Below are 21,678 nucleotides of genomic sequence, written 5' to 3' on the forward strand. Positions count from 1 at the left end.
CCTGGTATGGACCCAATTTGTCTTCTAGACTTCTCTTTCTCCTCTAAATAAAGCCCTCACTCTCCTGCACATTATTCTCACTGAATAAAAAGCTTAAAAACTTACCATGTTATCTGGTCTATTTGAGCCAGTATTCAGAATTCTTCTCTGAATATGTGGCAAGAGCCCGCAGGCTTATTAATATTGAAAATTATGAATAAGCATGGCCGGCGCTGTGCCTCAATAGACTAATCCTCCACCTTGCGGCGCCGGCACACCGGGTTCTAGTCCCGGTCGGGGCGCCGGATTCTGTCCCAGTTGCCCCTCTTCCAGGCCAGCTCTCTGCTGTGACCAGGGAGTGCAGTGGAGGATGGCCCAAGTGCTTGGGCCCTGCACCCCATGGGAGACCAGGAGAAGCACCTGGCTCCTGCCATCGGATCAGCGTGGTGCGCCGGCTGCAGCGGCCATTAGAGGGTGAACCAACGGCAAAAAGGAAGACCTTTCTCTCTCTCTCTCTCTCTCTCTCTCTCTCTCTCACTGTCCACTCTGCCTGTCCAAAAAAAGAAATAGAGAAAGAAAAATTAAAAAAAAGAAAATTATGAATAAGCAGTCCGATACCAGTTAAATAATAGGTTCACCATAATTTTTCAAAAAGATTTATTTCTTTGAAAGAGTTACAGAGAGAGGTAGAGACAGGGAGAGAGGTCTTCCATCTGCTGGTTCACTCCACAGATGGCTGCAATGGCCGGAGCTGTGCTGAACCAAAGCCAGGAGCCAGGAGCCTCTTCCACATCTCACACGGGTGCAGGGGCCCAAGGACTTGGGCCATCTTCTTACTGCTTTCCCAGGCCATAGCAGAGAGCTGGATTAGAAGAGGAGTAGCCGCGACTATAACTGGCACCCATATGGGATGCCGGCGCTTCAGGCCAGGGCTTTTTTTTTTTTTTTTTTTTTTTTTGACAGGCAGAGTGGACAGTGAGACAGAGAGACAGAGAGAAAGGTCTTCCTTTTTGCCGTTGGTTCACCCTCCAATGGCCACTGCAGCCGGCGCACTGCGCTGATCCGATGGCAGGAGCCAGGTACTTCTCCTGGTCTCCCATGGGGTGCAGGGCCCAAGCACTTGGGCCATCCTCCACTGCACTCCCTGGCCACAGCAGAGAGCTGGCCTGGAAGAGGGGCAACCGGGACAGAATCCAGCGCCCCGACCGGGACTAGAACCCAGTGTGCCGGCGCCGCAAGGCGGAGGATTAGCCTAGTGAGCCGCGGCGCCGGCCTCAGGCCAGGGCTTTAACCCACTGTGCCACAGCGCTGGCCCCCAGGTCTCACAATATTTTTGTATTAGGATAATTTATTTGAGAGGCAGAGAGGTGGAGGTCCCACCTGCTGGTTCATTCCCATATACCTGCAATGGCCAGAACTAGGCTGGCCCGAAGCCAGGAGACAGGAATGTAACCTGACATAGGATTAGGCAGGCAGCTAATTAGGATAGCTGGAGCTGGAGGTACCTGGGAGCCACAAGCCCCCACCCCTGTGTAATTCTAGCCTACTTGTCAATCAAATCTATTCTACTTCCCCCTTTCCCAGATGCATCTGCTTCAGCATGCAGGACCTGAGGGGGGAGTTTGCCATGGAAACATGTCTATAAGGCTCCATTTTAGGATTTTATGGAGGTAACATATAATGCCCAGGTAGTTTCATATCTGCAGAGGCTACACCACCCCAACCCACACTCCACCCAAAAGCAGGTGCTGGGATACATTCTCCCTCTGTCACCACAGACCAGGACTGGAGGAGGCGCTGGGGAGCTCTGTGCTTTCCCTCTCCCACCCTTTTCTCTCCTGGCCATTGCCTACTCATGAGGGGTATTTCTTTGTGTGGGACAACCTATGCTGGAACTCAAGCCAGTGCCCACATGGGATGCCACACCGTATACAGTGGCCTTACCCTCAACGCGCCATGATGCTGTCCCCAGCAGGCTAATTTTTAAGTTGATAACTTTGTATGGCTTGCAAATGATGTTCTACATATCTACATCTTGCCCTTGGCAAAAAAGAAAAAAAAAAGTTCCCACCCCTGACTTAGGCCAAGCCAGTTAATTATCTCTTGCCTCTCCACTTCTATGCTTTCCCTCACAATAGATTCTCCATTGAGCTGGAAAAATGACCTTGCAATTGAAATGTAAGTCAATGTCAAGTCACTGCCCTCATTAAAAGTCACCAGTTGAGGGTGAACATTTGGCATAGTGGTTAAATGCCGCTTGGGACAACTGTGCCCCGTGTTAGAGTGCTGGGCTCCAGCCCGGGCTCAGCTCCTGATTTCAGCTTCCTGCTAATGCACACACCCAGGGAGGCAGCAGGTGATGATGGCCCAAACAGTTGAGTGTCAGCCACCTGTGCAGGAGATGCAGCTGGAGTCTGGCTCCTGTTTTGGCCTGATCTAGTGCCAGCCAGTGCAGGCATTTGGGGAGTGAACCCACAGATGAGGGGTCTCAATAAAACAATAAGATGAACCATAATAAAAAAAATGCCTAATGGCTTCTCTTCACACTTCAAATGTACATATACCACGCCGACAAGGCCTTGCCGTTCCCTCTGCTCTCATCACGCACCCCTCTGCGTCTGTCCTCCCACCAGCAATGTCTTCTCTTCCTTCTCTTCTCAAAGCTCCTTCCCGCTTCAGAACCCTTTACACTGACTGCTGCCTGGAGACAAAACTCGACCTCGGAATAACTTTAGTTCCTGGTTCTCTGTCACTGCAGCCTGAGAAAAACAGGTGAAAGATGGAGGATGCCACCTAATATGTGGATTAGTGGCATAACTGAAAGAAAAGTTCAGGACAAATGGAAGAGACACATTATTCAAAGAGAGTTTTCCTTTTTTTTTTTTTTTTTTTTTTTTTTTGACAGGCAGAGTGGACAGTGAGAGAGAGAGGCAGAGGGAAAGGTCTTCCTTTGCCGTTGGTTCACCCTCCAGTGGCCGCTGTGGTACTCTGCTTCCAATCCAGCTGCCTGCTAATGTGATCCTGGGATGCAGTAGGTTATGGCTCAAGTAGTTAAGTCTCTGCCTGGGGCCGGCGCCGTGGCTCACTTGGTTAATCCTCCGCCTGCAGTGCCGGCATCCCATATGGCTGCCGGGTTCTAGTCCTGGTTGCTCCTCGTCTGGTCAAGCTCTCTGCTGTGGCCCGGGAGTGCAGTGGAGGATGGCCCAGCTCCTTGGGCCCCTGCACCCACATGGGAGACCCAGAGGAAGCTCCTGGCTTTGGATCGGCGCAGCGCCAGCCGTGGCGGCCATTTGGGGAATGAACCAACGGAAAGAAGACCTTTCTCTCTCTCACTGTCTAACTCTGTCAAATTAAAAAGAAAAATAAATAAATTTAAGTGATCTTAAGATTCGAAAAAACCTGACAATTTTTCCAAAGTCCACCAAAGCGGGCACTCGATCCCACCCCATCCCATCTTCTGGGAGTAGGGGGTACCCTCCCGCTCCTGTGGCCGGGAAACTCATTCCTTCACACTAAAGCAGCAATCAAACCCTGCCGGTCTCCTGAGTGCTGAATGGGAATGGCTTTCCTGCTGGGAGAAAACAGAGCAGGGTGCCAGGACTGGGTCGACAGGGAAGTAGACCTCTTGGAGGCGGCCATGTCTGCAAAGACCGAACGAGGAGCGTGGAGGCGAACAGCCCTAGGGTGCCTGGGGAGCGGGTGGACAGCCCACTTCCTCCTACTGCAGTCATTCGCACACCTGGGGCTTGGGTGCCCGGCAATGCCCCAAGCTCCAGCACAGCGCTTCCGCCCTCACCATCGGGTCTGTGCAGCCGTCGGCCACTCCGCGCCCTTCCCACCAAACCCACACCCAATCAGAAGGCGCCCCAGATCCGCTGGCTGAGCATCAGCCAATAGGAAGCAGGATCTGGAGCCTTGGCCCGCCTTGAGGGACTCCGGACCAATGACTGCCCCCCAGCGAATCCGGGGCAGCGCGAGGCAGCTATGGGCTGTTGGGCGCGCGTGCGCCGTGGTGGCTGCTGGCTCCGGCGGCAGTTCAAGTCCAGTAGCGGCGCCAGGCGGCAGCGGTGAAGTTCACCGCGGTAGGGTCCCGGGGACGGGCCCAGGCCGGCGGGCGGAACAGCCCGCCACTTGGGGCAGCCAGAGAGGAGGGTGGGAGAGGAGGCCGGGGCGGGACGCGGGCGGCCCAGGGCGTCCATGGTGCTCTCGGGTCTGAGGGCAGCGGTGACAGGATGAAGGCGGATTGCCCTGGGAGTCGGTGGCTAAGCGCCCGACGCAGCCGGGTGGGGAGAGGGAGGGAATTTTTTATTTTTTAAAAGTGATGCCCAGCCGGCGCCGCGGCTCACTAGGCTAATCCTCCGCCTAGCGGCGCCGGCACACCGGGTTCTAGTCCCTGTCAGGGCGCCGGATTCTGTCCCGGTTGCCCCTCTTCCAGGCCAGCTCTCTGCTGTGGCCAGGGAGTGCAGTGGAGGATGGCCCAGGTGCTTGGGCCCTGCACCCCATGGGAGACCAGGATAAGCACCTGGTTCCTGCCATCGGATCAGCGCGGAGCGCCGGCCGCAGCGGCCACTGGAGGGTAAACCAACGGCAAAGGAAGACCTTTCTCTCTGTCTCTCTCTCTCACTGTCCACTCTGCCTGTCAAAAAAAAAAAAAAAAAAAAAAAAAGTGATGCCCGTGGCGCTGATGGAGTTAGGCAGGATCAGGGTTGTCAGTCTCTGGAAGTAGCGGTGGGCTCTGAAGCCTGGAGGGCGCTTGTCCCTGCTCCTAGAGGAGCCCGCAGTGCCTTTGTGCATGTAGCCATGGCTGTTTCTCCTATTGGAAATTTCCACTGAGCGGCTGCTGTGGTGGCGCCGGCGGGTAGGCCGCCCCGCCTTGGGACTGGCAGCCTCGGTGAGCGCCGCTTCTGGTCGTGGCTGCTCCACTGCCGATCCAGCTCCCTGCCCATGTGCTGGGAAGACAGTGGAAGGTGGCCCAAGTCCTGCCCAGGTAGTTCCAGGCCCCTGGCTTCGGCCTGGCCCAGCCTGGCCATTGCAGCCATTTTGAGAGTGAAGCAGCAGATGCAAAATCTCGCTCTAATTCTGCCCTTTTCCAGGTCTTTTAAAACAAAAATTCAACTGAGAAGTTCTAAAAAGTTGTATTCTCCATTTTGTTTGAAAGACAAAAGATCTTCCGTTTGCTGGTTCACTCCCCAAATGGCCACAACAAGGCTGCTGGGCCATGCCTGAAGCCTGAAGTTGGAGCCTTGGTGGCAGCCGGTCTCCCACGTGTGCATCAGGAGACAGAGTACTTGAGCCATCCCCTGCGGCCTCCCAGGAAGCTGGAGTTGGGAGCAGAGCCAAAACTCAAACCCAGACATTTGGATATGGGAAGCCAAGTGGCATCTTAACCAGTGTCAAATGCCCACCGTTGAGATGCTTTTTTTTTTTTTTAAGATTTTTTATTTATTTATTTGACAGGTAGAGTTAGAGACAGTGAGAGGGAGAGACAGAGAGAAAGGTCTTCCTTCCATTGATTCACCCCCCAAATGGCCGCTACGGCCGGAGCTATGCCGATCTGAAGCCAGGAGCCAGGTGCTTCTTCCTGGTCTCCGATACGGGTGTAGGCGCCCAAGCACCTGGGCCATCCTCCCCTGCTCTCCTGGGCCACAGCAGAGAGCTGGACTGGAAGAGGAGCAACCAGGACAGAACCCGGCGCCCATATGGGATTCCGGCACCGAAGGCGGAGGATTAGCCAAGTGAGCCACAGCGCCGGCCCTTGAGAAGCTTTTAAAAAGCTTATTCATTGGGCGGCACTGAGCATAGCAGGTAAAGCCTCCTCCTGCAGTGCTGGCATTCCATATGGGTGCTGGTTCTAGTCCTGGCTGTTCCAGTTCCGATCCAGCTCTCTGCTATGGCTGGGAAAGCAGAAGATGGCCCAAGTCCTTGGGCCCCTGCACCCACTGGGTGACCCAGAAGAAGCTCCTGGCTTTGGATTGGCCCAGTTCCAGCTGTTTTGGCCATTTGGGGAGTGAACCAGCAGATGGAAGACCTCTCTTTTCGCATCTACCTCTCTGTATAAATAAATAAATCTTTAAAGTAAAAAGCTACTCATTTAAAAGCAGCACACGGGATCCTAAATAACTACCCAAGTCTGAATAATCCTAGTTTGTCAGCTTGCAATCAAACAGTCCCAGCAGTGTTCTCTCCATAGCAGAGAAGAGAGAAACGTTCCCTCTGTTAGTTCACTCCCAAATCGCAGCGACAGCCAGGGATGGGGCAGGCCAAGCCCCAGAGCCTGGAACTCAGTCGGGAACTGCCACATGGGTGGCAGGGACCCAGGTACTTGAGCTATCACTTGGCAGCCTCCCAGGGTGCAGAGTGGTGGGAAGCTGGATCAGAAGCAGTGTCACGGGGACTCAAACCAGGAACTCGGATAATGGGATGTGAGCATCCCTTTTAGTAGCACTGTGCCAGATGCCTGCGCTGGAAATGGTTTTTATTGACATGAGAGCTTACTAAAGAAATGTACAATTGGAGGGTGAGTGTTTAGCAGTTAAGATGCCGATTAACAAGCTCATGTCCCACATCAGAGTATGCAGGTTCTATACCCAGTTCTGGCTTCTGACTGCTGAATCCTGACTCATGCAAACCCTGAGAGGTAACTGGACTCCTGCTGCCCACTTGGGAGATCTGGATTGAGTTTCTGGCTCCTAGGCAGTTGTGGAGTGAACCAGGATATGGGAGTTCACTGTCTCTTGTGTCTAATTTCAAATAAATTTTAAAAAAAGAGTTATTTAGTTGAAACACAGACTTACAGGGAGAGAAAGGGAAAGATAGAGATCTTCCATCCACTGGTTTGCTCCCCAAAAGGCCGCAACAGCCGTGGCTGGGCCAGGCGGAAGCCAGGAACCAGGAGCTTCATCCGAGTCTCCTACATGGGTAGCAGGGGCCTAAGGACTTGGGCCATCTTCACTGCTTTCCCAGGCGCATTAGCAGGGAGCTAATCAACAGTGGAGCAGCTGGGACTCGAACCAGTGCCCAGATGGGATGCTGGAATTTCAGGCGGTAGCTTATGCATTATGCCACAATCCTGGCCCCTTCAGTAAATTCTTTTTAAAGATTTATTTATTTATTTGAAAGAGAGGCAGAGAGAGAGAGAGAGAGAGGTCTTCCATCTGTTGGTTCACTGCCCAAATGGCCGCAATGGCCAGAGCTTAGCTGATCTGAAGCCAGGAGCCAGGAGCTGTATCTGGGTCTCCCACATGGGTGCAGGGGTCCAAACACTTGGACATCTGCTGCTGCTTCTCCTGCCTCCCCCTTTCTCTCTCCGTCTCCCTCTACCTGTCCCCTTTCAAATAAATTAAATAAATTCTTTTTTTTTTTTTGACAGGCAGAGTGGACAGTGAGAGAGAGAGACAGAGAGAAAGGTCTTCCTTTGCCGTTGGTTCACCCTCCAATGGCCACTGTGGCTGGCGCGCTGCGGCCAGCACACCGCGCTGATCCGATGGCAGGAGCCAGGTGCTTCTCCAGGTCTCCCATGGGGTGCAGGGCCCAAGCACTTGGGCCATCCTCCACTGCACTCCCTGGCCACAGCAGAGAGCTGGCCTGGAAGAGGGGCAACTGGGACAGAATCCGGCGCCCCGACCAGGACTAGAACCCGGTGTGCCGGCACCGCAAGGTGGAGGATTAGCCTAGTGAGCCGCGGCGCCGGCAAATAAATTAAATAAATTCTTAAAAGTAAATTGGGCATACTTGTGTGGGTCTATTTCTGGATTCTCTATTCTGTTTTACTGATCTGTGTGTCTAACCCTTCCCCCCATCAACATCACACAGAGTTGATTGCCAAAGCTATATAAAATGGATTCCTCCTACTCGGTTCTTCTTTTTATTAAAAAAAAAAAAAGACTTATTTATTTGAATAAAGTCAGAGTTAACAGAGAAAGGGGAGAGACAGAGAGTGAAAGGTCTTCCATTTGCTGGTTCATTCCCCAGTGGCTGCGATGGCCAGAGCTGAGCCAGGAGCCAGGAGCTTCATCCCACATGGGTGCAGGGGCTCAAACACTTGGACCATCTTTCACTGCTTTTCCCAGGCACATTAGCAGGAAGCTGGATTGGAAGTGGAGAAGCTGGGACAGATATTGGCTGCCCATAAGGGATGCCAGCATTGCAGGTAGCAGCTTTACCTGCTGTGCCACAATACTGGCCCCACTTCTTCTTTTTTTGGAGCTCTTTTAGTTATTCTAGTTCTTTTCTCTTTTCATATATGTTATGGAATATCTTGCTTATATCCACAAAATCATTTTGTGGAATTTTGGTAGGAACTGCATTAAACCCATATACCAGTTTGGGAAGAGCTTTATTATGTTGTCTTTTGATTCAGGAACACAGTGTGTCACTCCCTTTATTTAGATCTTTGATTTCTTTCATCAGAATTTTACAGTTTTAAATATATAAGTAAATACATAAGTACTATATATGTTTTGTTATATTTACTCTGAAGTTATTTTTTCCAGCAATTGCAAATTCCAGTAAACAGAAATCCAATTGATTTTTATTTCTTTATCCTCTATCCTGCAACCTTGCTGAATTCTTTTATTAGTTATAAAAAGAGAGGCTTTTAAAATTATTGTTCCTTGAGATTTTTCTGCATAGACAATCATATTATCTGAAAATAGGGCAGTTTTTCTTTCTTTCTTATTTGTGTGGTTCTTTATTTCCTTTTCTCGCCTTACAGCAATGGAGAGAATTGGCTACAACATCTAGTTCTTTTAAAAAAAAAAAGAGATTTATTTATTTTACTTGAAAATCAGAGTTATAGGAAGAGAGGGAGAGATGGAGAGAGAGGGAGGAGAGAGATCATTCATCTGCTAGTTCTTTCCCCCAAATGGCCACAATGGGCTAGGCCAAAGCCAGGAGCCAGGAGCTTCATCTAGGTCTCCCATGTGGTTCCAAGAGCCCAAGCATTTGGGCCATCCTCCACTACCCTCCCAGGTGCATTTAACAGGGAGCTGGATCAGAAGTGCAGCAGCCAGGACTAGAAATGACTTCCAAATGGGATGCTGGCACTGCCTACAGCTGATTCACCTGCCATACCACAGCGCCAGCCCCTACGATATTGAGTTCTATGTTGAGTATGTCCCTGGGTCATTAAGAAAAGTATCTTACTTTTAAGTTCCTGAGTTCTATAACCTTTATTATTAAGTTTTAGTTTTATTTCTTTGTGATCAGAGAAAATCTGCGACATTTTCTGATGAAGTCTTCCATATAAAAGGTAATAAATCCAGTGAAATTCCCTCATCCTCACTCTGCAGCTGCCTACCTGCCATTCTTCGTTAGCACAAGCTGGGATTTGACATCAAAGCTATTTTTCACACCACGTAGTCTTGCATTCTCAGATAACTTTTGATGTCTGGCACTTAATGTACTATAAGACACACAGAAATTATTTGGACGTGGTGTTATGTTTAATTAGTTGCATATCCACCTCACTTCTCAGAACAATTGCTTCTCCATCCTTAAGTTCCTAACTTTGGATCTTTTCCCAAGGCGCAGCCTCAAATAACTTCTTCATTTGTGATTTAGCTCGAGTCTCTTTATATCTGAAAACTGTCTTTCCACTGCCTTCACACGTAAATGACAACTTGACTGAGAATCAAATATGCAGACTATTAAGATTTCTCTTGAAAACCCTGTAGGCACCATGGCATTGTATCAAACACAAGAATAGCTGGCTCTCCAATCTGCAGGTTCTGCCTCCATAGATTCAACCAACCACAGATCAAAAATATTCAGAAAAGGCTTTTTTCTGTACTAATCATACAAGGGTTTTTTCTCATCATTATTTCCTAAGCAATATAGTATGACACCTATTCATACAACATGCATATTGTATTGGGTATCAAATAATCTAGAGATGATTTAAAGTATATGTGAGGATTGCATCAATTATAGGCAAATACTATGCCATTTCATATAAAGGACTTGGGCATCCATAGAATTCAGAATTCACAGGAGTCCCGTAATCAATACACCGAGGATATAGCTCTATATCATTCATTGTACATATCTAGGTGCTGTGTTTGCCAAGAGATTGATTGTGTAGGTTCCCCTGGGTCCTGCTTTCTGCCTGCCTTGGCTATGGTCATTCTACTTCTAGGTAAGGCTGGAGAGCAAGCAATATACACAACACCGGGTTTCTGGCAAGCATGCATCTACTGCATCCTTTTCCTGACACAGAGTCTTCCTCTGTCTCTGTGACCTGGTTCTGTGCTCCCAGGATGTATGCACACCATAGTCCCTCCTATGTGCCTTGCCTACGGAAGCCACTCAAAGCTCGACTCGCCAGCAACAGTATCCTACACAAACCAGTGCACAAGTAAGCTGCCTCTCTCATCTTCCTGCTCTCCCTGAATGAAGACAGGAAAAGCTGGAGTTGTAAGAGGCTTCTAGACATCTCAGAAAGTTGTGTTTCAGCAAAAGAAGGTGACTTTTCATTTGGTACAACTTGGATCTCTTAGCCTAAGAATACGACAGTGGAAAAAGACAAGCTACTACCTCCAGTTGCTCTTTGCTTCCTCTGGGGAGGGTGGACCCAAGCCAGCTTCATCTGCCTCGTGAACAGAGACTTCACAAAGAGGCAGGCGACTGGTTGTCTGACCATCTATTTCCAGTGTCCTGGACAGTGGTCCTCGTGGTTTACATTCTCACGCACATGTGAGGACAAAGTTGGAAATTTCACATTAGGGGTCGAAAACCAAATGTTATTTTCAACCTTATACCAAGACTCAGTCTTGGCTTGGAACTGCGGAGCTTACAACATTCACAGCAACTACAGACCATGTCCTGAATGAACAGTGTGGCCTTGGGATGGTAATTTTATGGGCGAGATCAACTCCCAGGACTTTTTTCTACAACGAAGTTCCTAAAGTGGTGATTCTCTCACACCTAGGGGTATAGAGGAATCAACTGGGGAGTTCATTAAAAATGTACCAGGCTCCATCTCAAAGACTCTGATGGGATCCGGGATCTGCATTTTTCACAAATACCAGGTGATGCAGGTAGTGATCTAAAAGAGCCCTCAGAGAACTGCAGCATCAGGCACATCTTCTCTAAAACCCCGGTCATAAATTTTCCAGCTGTTCCACCTGATAATTTCTCAATGCCACTCATAGAAAGAAGCAAATGAAATTCTGCACCTCCTGCAATCACTGAAACAGAGTTGCCTGGTGTAGCAAGACTGGATAAAGGAATATCTCCTCAAAAATTCTCATTGCTAGTCAAACAGACTCCAGCAAATGTCCTTTGACCAAGAAATAGCACTTACGGGAGCTTTAAAGCTGGATTTCTATGCATTTGAAATGGTGCATTTACCACATTGTTCTTGGTGGCATTGTTTGTAATGGCCTTAAGTTAAAAAAAAAAAAAAACCTAAATGTCATCACTGGAGAACTAGTTTCATAAATTATGGATTATCCATATAATGGGATACGTTGCATCTATTTAAAAAGTACAAGGAAGGTCTCTGTGCTGACTTAGAAAGGCCTCCAAGATGTGGGAGGTGGGGAAGCGAGGAACATAAATCAACTGTCTAAAGATTGAGACTGTGTGAGCCCCTGCCAGTCAACAAGGGCGCCCAACAAATCAGAACAAATAACAACCCCTCCATCACAAGGGAGCCTACAGACCAAATAGCAGCAGAAAAAAAAAAAATCAGGTGGAGAACAAGGGTTACAGCATGCAGGAGGGAAAAGAACAGCCAAAGAAGGACTTGGAGGTGGGTGAGTAGAGGAGAAAGATGAAGAAGAGACTTTAAAGTTAGGTCCTTTCTGTATTTGTGAACCATGTGCGTGTTTTACAAATACATTAGTTACATTAAAGCATTATTTTTATTTGAAAGAATTTTGAATGGAAGGATAAGTATCCCATGATCTCACATGTAGAGTCTTTAAAAAAAAAAATGTTATCTCACTGAAGCTGGAAATATAATGGTGACCACTAGAGGCAAGAGAGGGAAGTGGGGAGGAAGATATGGGGAAAGGCTGATGGGCAGGGACTAAGTTACAACAGGATGGGAGTAGGAAGTTATGGGGCTCTGTTGCATAGCAGAGTGACTATAGATAATGTTGTTGCAGTCTGTATTTTTCTATTTTAAACTAGATCACAAAATTTGGGATGTTTTTGAGATAAAGGAATGAAAAATGTTTGAAGAAATAGATATATTTATCCAGATTGGACATAATACAATGCATACGTGTATCAAAACATCACATTGTACCCCAGAAATATGCATAGCTTCTTGTAGGTGTGTATGTTAAAAATGTTTTCAATAGGCCGGCGCCGCAGCTCAATAGGCTAATCCTCCACCTAGCGGTGCCGGCACATAGGGTTCTAGTCCCAGTCGGGGCGCCGGATTCTGTCCCGGTTGCCCCTCTTCCAGGCCAGCTCTCTGCTGTGGCCAGGGAGTGCAGTAGAGGATGGCCCAAGTGCTTGGGCCCTGCACCCCATGGGAGACCAGGAGAAGCACCTGGTTCCTGCCTTCGGATCAGCGCAGTGCACCTGCCACAGCGCGCCGGCCGTGGCAGCCATTGGAGGGTGAACCAACGGCAAAGGAAGACCTTTCTCTCTGTCTCTCTCTCTCTCACTGTCCACTCTGCCTGTCGAAAAAAAATGTTTTCAATAAAAACACTTTTTAAGATTTTTCAGGTGGAGGAGGGATATGATGCCCAAGGATAGTGTGATTAAATTTTAATTTTACGCTCCTATTGAGGCCCTGTGCTTTGGTAGTTCTTGAAGTGGATCCATCAGGAAGCCATTTACGGCCATACTGAAGGTAAGGTGAGCTCACTCAGACTCTGCTGGTAGATGGCCCTATGTAAAAAGCTGACGGTGTGCACCATTCACAACAGCAAAGACACAGAATCCACTGAAGTGTCCACTGATAGATGAATGGGTAAAGAGAATACGGTTTGTAGGCGCAATGGAATAGTATTCAACCATAAAAAGGAGTGAAATTCTGTCCTTTGCTTGGCATGGATTGAACTGGAGGACATTATGCTAAACGAAGTAATTCAGGCTCAGAGAGACAAATGCTACCTGCTCTCAGCTACAGATGGAAGCTGAAAAAGCTGATCTCACACAAGGGCGCAGAATAGTGGTTCTCAGAGGCCGTGAAGGGCGGGGAGGAAGATGGAGAGAGGACGGCTCACAGGCACAAGGGCACATTTGGAAAGGAGAAATACCTGTGATGCTCTGTGGCACAGTAGGATAACTATCATTAACATTTAATTGTGTATTTCAAAATAGCTAATAGAAAGGACTTTGAATGTTTCTAACACAAAGAAATGATAACTGTTTCAGGTGATGAATATGCTAATTATCAGGAGCTTATCACACACTGTATATGTGTATGAAACTATCACACTAGACTCTATAATTATATACAATAATTATGTGTCAATTAAGAATTTTAGAACATTTTTGCAAAGAAAAAAAAAAAGGTCTGAATGCATCAGGCTTCATTGAAAATAGAGATTATCTCCCCCAGAGGCTCGCAAACCTGGATGCTGATTACAGTCACCTGGGGAGCTGTTACTCAACCCTGCTGCTCTGGCTCCACCCCCAGAAATTCTACTTTAATTAGTTGGAGGTAGGGTCAGAGACTGAGTCTTTTGGAAGCTCTCCAGGTCACTCTAATGTACAGCCACCAGCGACAACCTCCTGATCTGGCAGGTCTGAGTCAGCTTCCAAACCCAGACACACAGGCTCATTCTCCAGGTGACTCTTCAGCCAGCCACTTCTGCCACCAATGGTTATAGATGCGCCTCCTGGCCAAGGCACGTTCCTCCTTGTCCTCAGCTATCACCATGCTCAAACAAAGACTCATGTATTTTCTTTTTTTTTAACATTAAATTATGTTTTTATTACTTGTAATTTTCTTCCAATCTTTGTCAATGCACAAAAGGCATTTGCTTTGGTTATAATGTGTTTATAGACTTTAAAATATTATTTTTCACTTAAATTTTATTTCTTTTTTTAAGTTCTTTTTTTTATTTAATAAATATGAATTTACAAAGCGCAACCTTAGTATTGTTGTGGCTCCCCCCCCAACCTCCCTCCCTCCCACGACCCTCCCCTCTCCCACTCCCTCTCCCATCCCGCCCTTCATCGAGTTTCATTTTCAATCACCTTCATATACAGAAGATCAACTTGGTATACGCTAAGCAAGAATTTCAACAGGCTGCATGTACTCACACAACCGCACAAGGTATAGGGCATTGTTCGACTAGTAGTGTTGTTTTTTAAGTTTCATAGTAAAACACAGTAAGGACAGACACTGTACTCAGTGACTCCCGTTGCAAACAAAGACTCATGTATTTTCAAAGATAAGGTTCTAAGAAGAAAGGCCAATTTTGTCCAAGAAGGAAGAACTCAGTTTTCTAAATGAAATCAATTCCGGTTATTCCTGAGAGCAGGGATCATACTCCCACCATCCTGGTTTCTTCTACTTTCACTTCCTTACCACCCACAAGGGCCTCTACTGGAAACCACATCGTCATGCTCCATCTTCCATCTACAAGAGCGCCAACCTCACCCTGTACTATCCCCATCATCACCACCCCAGTAAGGAACAGACCAAGAGACACAGGCACACACGTAAATACTGACCATGCCTAACCTGAAATGGACAGCACTCTAGATACGTAAATTTTGTAAACTGAAAATATTCTATGGAATTGAATACTGTCACAGAGACAAGCCCATTGACTTGAGAAAAAAATAACAATTCCTAGGAACCAAACACTAAAGAATATCTCTTCCTATTACGATAGTCATTTTCCCCTGGAGGAAGAGCTGCTAATGCCACAAGATTTCTCCAAAGATGTGTCCTGTTGGCCTTGTCTAGTCAATAATGGCTAGCCTGCTGTTGGTGAAAGCTCTGGGGAATAAAAGAAGGGGAAATAAGAGCTTTCAGTGTCCTAAAAACAAAAGAAGCACTTTTTCCCCAGTGCCTAAAAATCAACACGTCTCTTTAAAATGCCAGACACTGCAGAAGGCAAAGTGTCCCTAGAGGGAAGCTGAGGCAAAATTTCCTTCACTCCTCACAGCAACCACCTAATCCCATTTCCCTAATTGGACAAGGAGAGCACCAATACCCAGATGATAACAGAGAGAACCAAGCCAGCACAGGAAGGAAATCCTCCACTGCTCAAAAGGAAAGTTCCATAAAAAGAAAGTCATGGAAGTGGGTGGATGTAAAGATGGATGGATGGGTGGATGGGCAGGTGGATGGATGGATGGATGGGTAGAAGAATGGATGGACAGACGTACAGATGGATAGATGGATGGGTGATGGATGGATGGATGGGTGATGGATAGATGGATGGGTGATGGATGGATGGATGAGTGATGGATAGATGGATGGGTGATGGATGGATGGATGGGTGATGGATGGATGGATGGGTGATGGATGAATGGATGGACGGACGGACAGAGGGTTGGATGGCTGACGGATGGGTTTTAGTTCACACATCTCTCAAACAGCTCTACAAATCAAGCTATAATACCAAAGCTAAAGGTCATCCTATACAAAATGTTGATTTTCTGTTTATAAAGATCATTTGCCACAACTGTATCTTTCACCTCATTCTCCTCCTAAATCACCATGTCATGAAGCTTCACTATATCAGTTAAGCTGTTTCAGGCTTATTAACAGAACATGCAACTGCATTCAACTCAAACAAAAGAGATTTACCAATACATCTCTTTTTTAAACAAAAGTCTAGAAGAAAGAGGCTTCTTCTGGGGCTGCATGAGTGACTCAGAGATGCCAGCACTCTGGGCAGGTGTTACTGAAATTCTCTGCCTCTGTTCTTAATCACAGGGTGAATACATTGGCTCCAACCATCACATCCTCATTCACAACCTCCAAGGCAGGAAGAAGGGGTTGGAATGAAAGAAAGGGTTTTCCTCTCTTATGCAACCAGAACTGGGTCCAAGCCCACCTCTACACTAATCACTGGAAAGGGAAATGAGTTTACTACAGATCACTCAAATGCTGCCCTCTGGGCTTGTGGCCACCAAGGAAAACTAGCAACAAAGGAGGACTGGCTGTTGGATGGGCAGCCAACAGTATCTGCTATAGCATCTGCCCTCACTTCTAAATAATCCCCAGATGCTTACAAAACCCCCTTCAAACAGAATTCCACCTTACTAATTCCCATGATGTGTCTTCCAGAGAGAGTTCAATAACCTCACTACCTGGATGTCCCAAATCTTGCACCTTCATCTCCTTGGACTCTTATTCATAGCACTTAACAACTTTCAAGTAGAAGACCCCACTAAAATTGGCTCAAGCAAAGAACAAGCTGTTGTAAGGAAATAAAACAATCTCACAGAAACCAGGGGCAGGAACAGCAGTTTGGCTTCAGTGTAGGATCATCAGGAACCAAGGCAGCCACTGTCTCATCATCTCCCTGGTCCACGTGACCTCTGAGCACCCATCACTCGTCTGTCTCATGGGGGCCTTTTCACCAAAAAAAAATAGTGAAGGCATGGGCCTCATAAGTCACCCTAGAAAGGTCTCCACAAGCTCTCTTTGCAGCAAGCTCAACCTGCTCCTTGAATAGCAGCATCCAAGAGGCAGCAGCCACCCCAGAACAACCACCTGACCTCCCGCCCCTAGGGGGCACAGCTAGCAGGTCGCATCTGGAGAGGACGGGAGAAGCCTATTCTGATTCCCAGGTCCACACTTTCCCAGGCAGCTGCCCTCTCCCTCCTTTCCTCCCTGCTCAGCCTCAGGTTGGCTCCAGCCCAGGGCCCTGCTCACACCCTCACACCCACCTGACTACAATCATCCTAGCGTTCAAAGCTCCACTCTGCCAAATGCTATTCCACACAGGGGTCCCTGTCTTCCAGCTCACTCTCCACGCCCGTCTACCTCAGAAGTGAGCTCAGTCTATTTTAAACGCCTCTATCTGTCTGCCATCTGTCTCGTCTGGAGGCCTCGTGGTCTCCCGAGAGAATAGAACTGAATTTGGAAACACGGAACTGAAGTCTTATCTTGGCTCCAGAACCTGGGGACAAGCATGGCTCCCCTGCTGGAGTCAACAGAGAAGACTCCGCTTTGGTTAGCTCCCATTGCTGTCAGGAGCATTGGTGGAGATGAAAGGGTCAGAGAGTGGGCATTCAGATCCTTGAGGGCATCCTTGCTGGCACCTGACTGGAGCTGGGCATTGTCTCTGACCTCCTGGACTTCTCTGACCAGACATCGCAGTGTTCTGAGGGGCCAGCCAGTGCCAGGCTGGGTCCCTCTTCGGACACTGATGCTTGGAAAATGGTTGCTATGGCAACAAGCTCTGCTTTCTGAGTGATCCTAAGCAAGTCTTCCACCTCTGTGGGGTTCACGATAGTGACATGGGAAGAGTAGTTTCCAGGCAGCATTGTTGTAAAAATTCAATGAACTCAGTGCTAACCAACAATAACAATAATATAGAAAAGCAGCCTATGCAACAAGCACCAAGCTAAGAGCTTTCATGTATTAATCCACAACATCGCTCTGAGGCTAACAATAAGCACTACATGGCTTGTTTTTTGTTTTTTTTTTTTTTTTTTTTTTTTTTTTTTCTGGAGACAGAACAACAGAAGTAAGTTCAAAGGAAGAAATACAGAAAGGCCAATGTTGAAAGCTAGATTTCACTTCTCTCCTAGAATCTACAGATATGACATCGTAATGCTCTTGAAAAAGCAACTCCATAAATTCAGGTGGGAGAAAAAACAGCTCACCCTGAGCATCGGCCTGTCCATAAAAAGTGTGTCTGCCTCGGGGCATTAGCAAGACCAGGCCTATCCACAGCCCTCTCCAGTCTTGAGATCTTTTCTCAAGGTGTCAGCTTCCCCCAGATGAGAGCTTCCCACATCCCAGCCACACCAGCTAGCCAGGAGACAGCTGTCTTTCCATGCAAGCAAAGTTACTAGGAAGTCTGACAGTCACATGAGTCTATTAATCCCATTTCAACCATACCAGATGGGAGACAGAAGCATCACGTATGCAAAATGTGGTAGGAGAGTTTCAGGGGTCCCATGGGGTGGGGGAGCCCCATTTCACAGGACACCCTCTCCCCACACTGGATCAGTCCTCTGCTCCTCACTGCCTCTCTCCTGGAGGGCCTCAGGAACCCCCCATCCTCCTGCTTCTACTCTGCAGAACAGTCAACCTCTCCCTTTTGAAACCTGAGTACCAGAAAAAAGGGAGGGGGGGAGATTTTACTTTCTCCCTATGGTTTTATCAAAGTATTTTCCCAAGCCGAAAAAGAAAATAAGTCTCTTCCAAAAAGAAGCCAGTGCAATTCATGTTTTACCCAAGAAACACTCACTGGGCATCTTCTACACACCGTACGCAGACACAGAAGCAAGCAAGCAGTGGAGATGATGCAGCGGTTAGCATTCTTGCAAGGATGGCTGTGCATGAAGTACAACTATGTTAACATACAGTGAGAAACTGTAGTCCAGGCACTGCTGATTTAACTTCACAATCTGCCCAAGAGCGCACAGCTAGGAAACAGCAGTCCAAACGCAAACCAGGGTCTGCCTGGTTCGAGCCTTCGTGGGTTCTGCAGGCCATGTCAGCCTCCAGTTGCTGGGTGTTCGACAGCTCCCTGTGCCTCTCTAAAGGGCCCCAAGTCCTGCTACATGGCAGTCAAGCCCACCTACTATTTGCTGCTACAACTTTCCACCAATGTCTTCCAGGCTCCCCTGGGCACCTGCCATGGCGGGAGGCTAACTTTTCTAGAAGCATCTTCCCCAAAGTTCCTCTGCTGGGCCATCCCTTGGGCAGCACCCTCTTAAACTGAACCATCTTTCCCTCTTTCCCTCCCATTGCAGAACTCCGGCTCCATCTACTCCTTTAAACATTAGCTACAAAAGTCACACCTTCTCCGGGAAGCCCTCCCATCTCCCGACAGAGGTGCCCTATCCATCCCACGTTGTCCACTGCATTCCTTTTGCTCCCTTGTCCCTCCCCACCCCACCCCACCCCTAGCACAGCCTCTTCTACATTAGGGGCATTTATAGTCTTTCTGCACAGACCAGCCACTTCCTTGTGCAAGGCCTGTGTTCCATTCATCTGAGGATTCCTTGCACAACATGCACACCCCAGTGCCTTTCACAGGTTCTTGCTCAATAAACATTTCCTGAAATACCTCTGTAGGTTCTCTCCATTCTGCACATGTCAACGATATCTGCAAAGTCAGAGTTCCCAGGCCAGCACGCACTTCTCTCCCCTGAGTCCCCCGAGCTCTTGGGGAACCTCATCATGCTCCATGATGGAATTGCCCTTGACACCCAGCCATGTCCAAACCCAGACCTGCGCCCTAAACTCTGGGCCTGGAGATCCACGTACGATTTGGACATCAACAAGGAACTCAGCCTTCCCTCCAAACACGTTCCTCCCCTATGGTCCCACATCTATCAAAAGCACCACCCAGTACCACCCAGGACCCAAGCCAGAAACCCAGGGGTCATGCCTGCCTTATGCACATCAAATCAACCACCAAGTTCTCCCAATAGCACTCTCCAAACGCCTCTCAGCTCTTCCAACCAGACATCCTCAAGCCCTGGCTGGATGGCTACAACCACCTCCCAACCCAGGTTCCTTGCTCTCCCCTCCTGCCCCCAGCCTTGCCACCATGAAATTCATTTTCAACCACAGAGTGGTTTGTAAAAGACGAATCTAATCCGTCAATGCTTTCAAAACCAGAAAAGATTCTGTGCGCTTCGATGGGACGTATGAGCCCTTTCTGATCAAGCTCCTGCCTTCTGGGTTCACATTCTCCACCTGTAAACCAAACTGATTTCGGCTCCGTAATTCTCCCTTGCGGATACTGTTCCCTCTCCCCAAAACCCTCTTCCCTTATCCCCACAGTCTCCTGTCCTTGGTTAAACCATTCCTCTGCCAGCCATGCCCATTCCCTTCCTATGTGCTAATTGGGACCCAGCAAAGCCTGCAAGATTCAACTCAGACACCTTCTCGTGCAGCCAGCCATGGTGTCCACGATAGTGCTAACGGTTCATTTCTGGGCATGCTTGCACTAACCCTTCTTTCTTTCCACTCTGCATTATCGTTTTGTAGGAACCAGGCTGTCTACTCAAGAGACCAACAGCTCTCCAAGGTTAAGAACTAAGTCCCAGGGCCAACAGCACGTTAAGCCACTGCTTTGACGCTGACATCCTATACTGCAGCACCAGTTTGTGTTCCAGCTGCTCCATTTCTGATCCAGCTCCTTGCTAATGCACCTGGGAAAACATTAGAAAATGACCCAAGTGCTTGGGCCCTTAATACTCATAACCCAGCCCTGGCTATTATACCCATTTGCAGAGTGAACCAGCAGATGTAAAATCTCTCTCTCCCCCCGCGCCTTCCCTCTTTCCAAATAATTTTTCTAAAACACTTTCACAGAAGCTATTAAGTCCCTGCACCTTCATAGTAATTTAACCGCTCACAAACTACCAGCATTTTGCCTGCCTTTTTCCCCTTTAAATCTCATCGAAATCTCTATGAGGTGGATCCTAATAATATCTCCATCTGACAGATGAGAAAACTGAGCCCCAGAAAGATGCCACGCCCAAGAGAAGTGTTCTGAATCACTGTGCTACTGGGCTCCCTGCTTCCATCACTTGTACTGAAGGGGGCCACAGAGTCTGCTGGGCGGAGCAGGGTACTTCTGCTAGGTAACTTGCCAGGATTCCTGCAGAACTGAGGGACTGCCTCTCCCGTCCTCCTTCCCCTCCCTGGGCTCTGCCTCTAGCCCTCAGCAGCCAGCCCTGGGCTGCTTACCCACTCCCCTCCACAAGCGCCCACAGAGAAAGCTGCTGTCGACTCCCACACGCTGCCTGACATGGGAGCTGGGTAACCTTCTCTTATCACACGACTCTTCCCAGAGGCTCTGCTTCCCTCTGAAATTACATTAAATCGTTCCATTAATGTCAAAAAAAAAAAAAAAAAAGGAAGATGCATGATACTTTTATGAATTTCCCTTTTTAAAAGAAAGTTATCTTCAGAACTGTACCCGCGCTGACTGCTTCCAGAAAGTTGGAGGTTATTTGGGGGCAAAATTTATTTGCAGAAAGCCACAAAATCAGTCTAAATGACAGGATTTATTCCGGTTGGCTTGCTTGAATCAATACAGATGTGATCACGCAAAATCATGGAAGTCAACTTGAATAGACATCTCTCCAAAAAAGACACACAAATGGCCAATGAGCACATGAAAAGATGCCCCACATCACTCATCACTAAGGAAATGCAAATCAAAACCACAGTGAGGTGCCACCTCACACCCATTGGATGGTTACTGCCAAAAAAAAAAAAAAAATAGCAAGTGTGGGTGAGAATGTGGAAAAACCAGAACCCTTGATCACCATAGGTAGGGACACAAAATGCTGCAGCTGCTGTAGAAAACACTATGGTGGTTCCTCGAAGAATGGAAAGAAGAAATCCCAGTCATTCCATTTCTGAATATTATACCCAAAAGAACTGAAAGCAAGCTTTAGAGGAGATATTTGGACTCCCAGAAGTCCAGAGGTTGGAGAGACCCGACTGTCCCCTGACAGATGCATCAGTGAACAAAATGTGGTCTGTACATGCAGTGCAATACTATTCAGCCTTTAAAAATGAGGAAAATTCAGGGCTGGCGCTGTGGCATAAAGGGTAAAGCCACCACTTGC

At 48.0% G+C, this 21,678-nt stretch overlaps 1 long non-coding RNA gene across 1 annotated transcript; it reads left to right on the top strand.

Moving 5' to 3' along the window:
• The first annotated feature begins 2,861 nt into the window (after positions 1-2,861).
• On the top strand, positions 2,862-14,033 carry LOC138846497 (uncharacterized). Its single transcript, XR_011384016.1, has 2 exons — positions 2,862-4,061; positions 7,349-14,033. It is a non-coding gene; the product is annotated as an uncharacterized lncRNA (long non-coding RNA).
• Positions 14,034-21,678: the final 7,645 nt, after the last annotated feature.

Source organism: Oryctolagus cuniculus, chromosome 18 (genome assembly GCF_964237555.1).
Source record: "Oryctolagus cuniculus chromosome 18, mOryCun1.1, whole genome shotgun sequence".
Classification (NCBI taxonomy): domain Eukaryota; kingdom Metazoa; phylum Chordata; class Mammalia; order Lagomorpha; family Leporidae; genus Oryctolagus; species Oryctolagus cuniculus.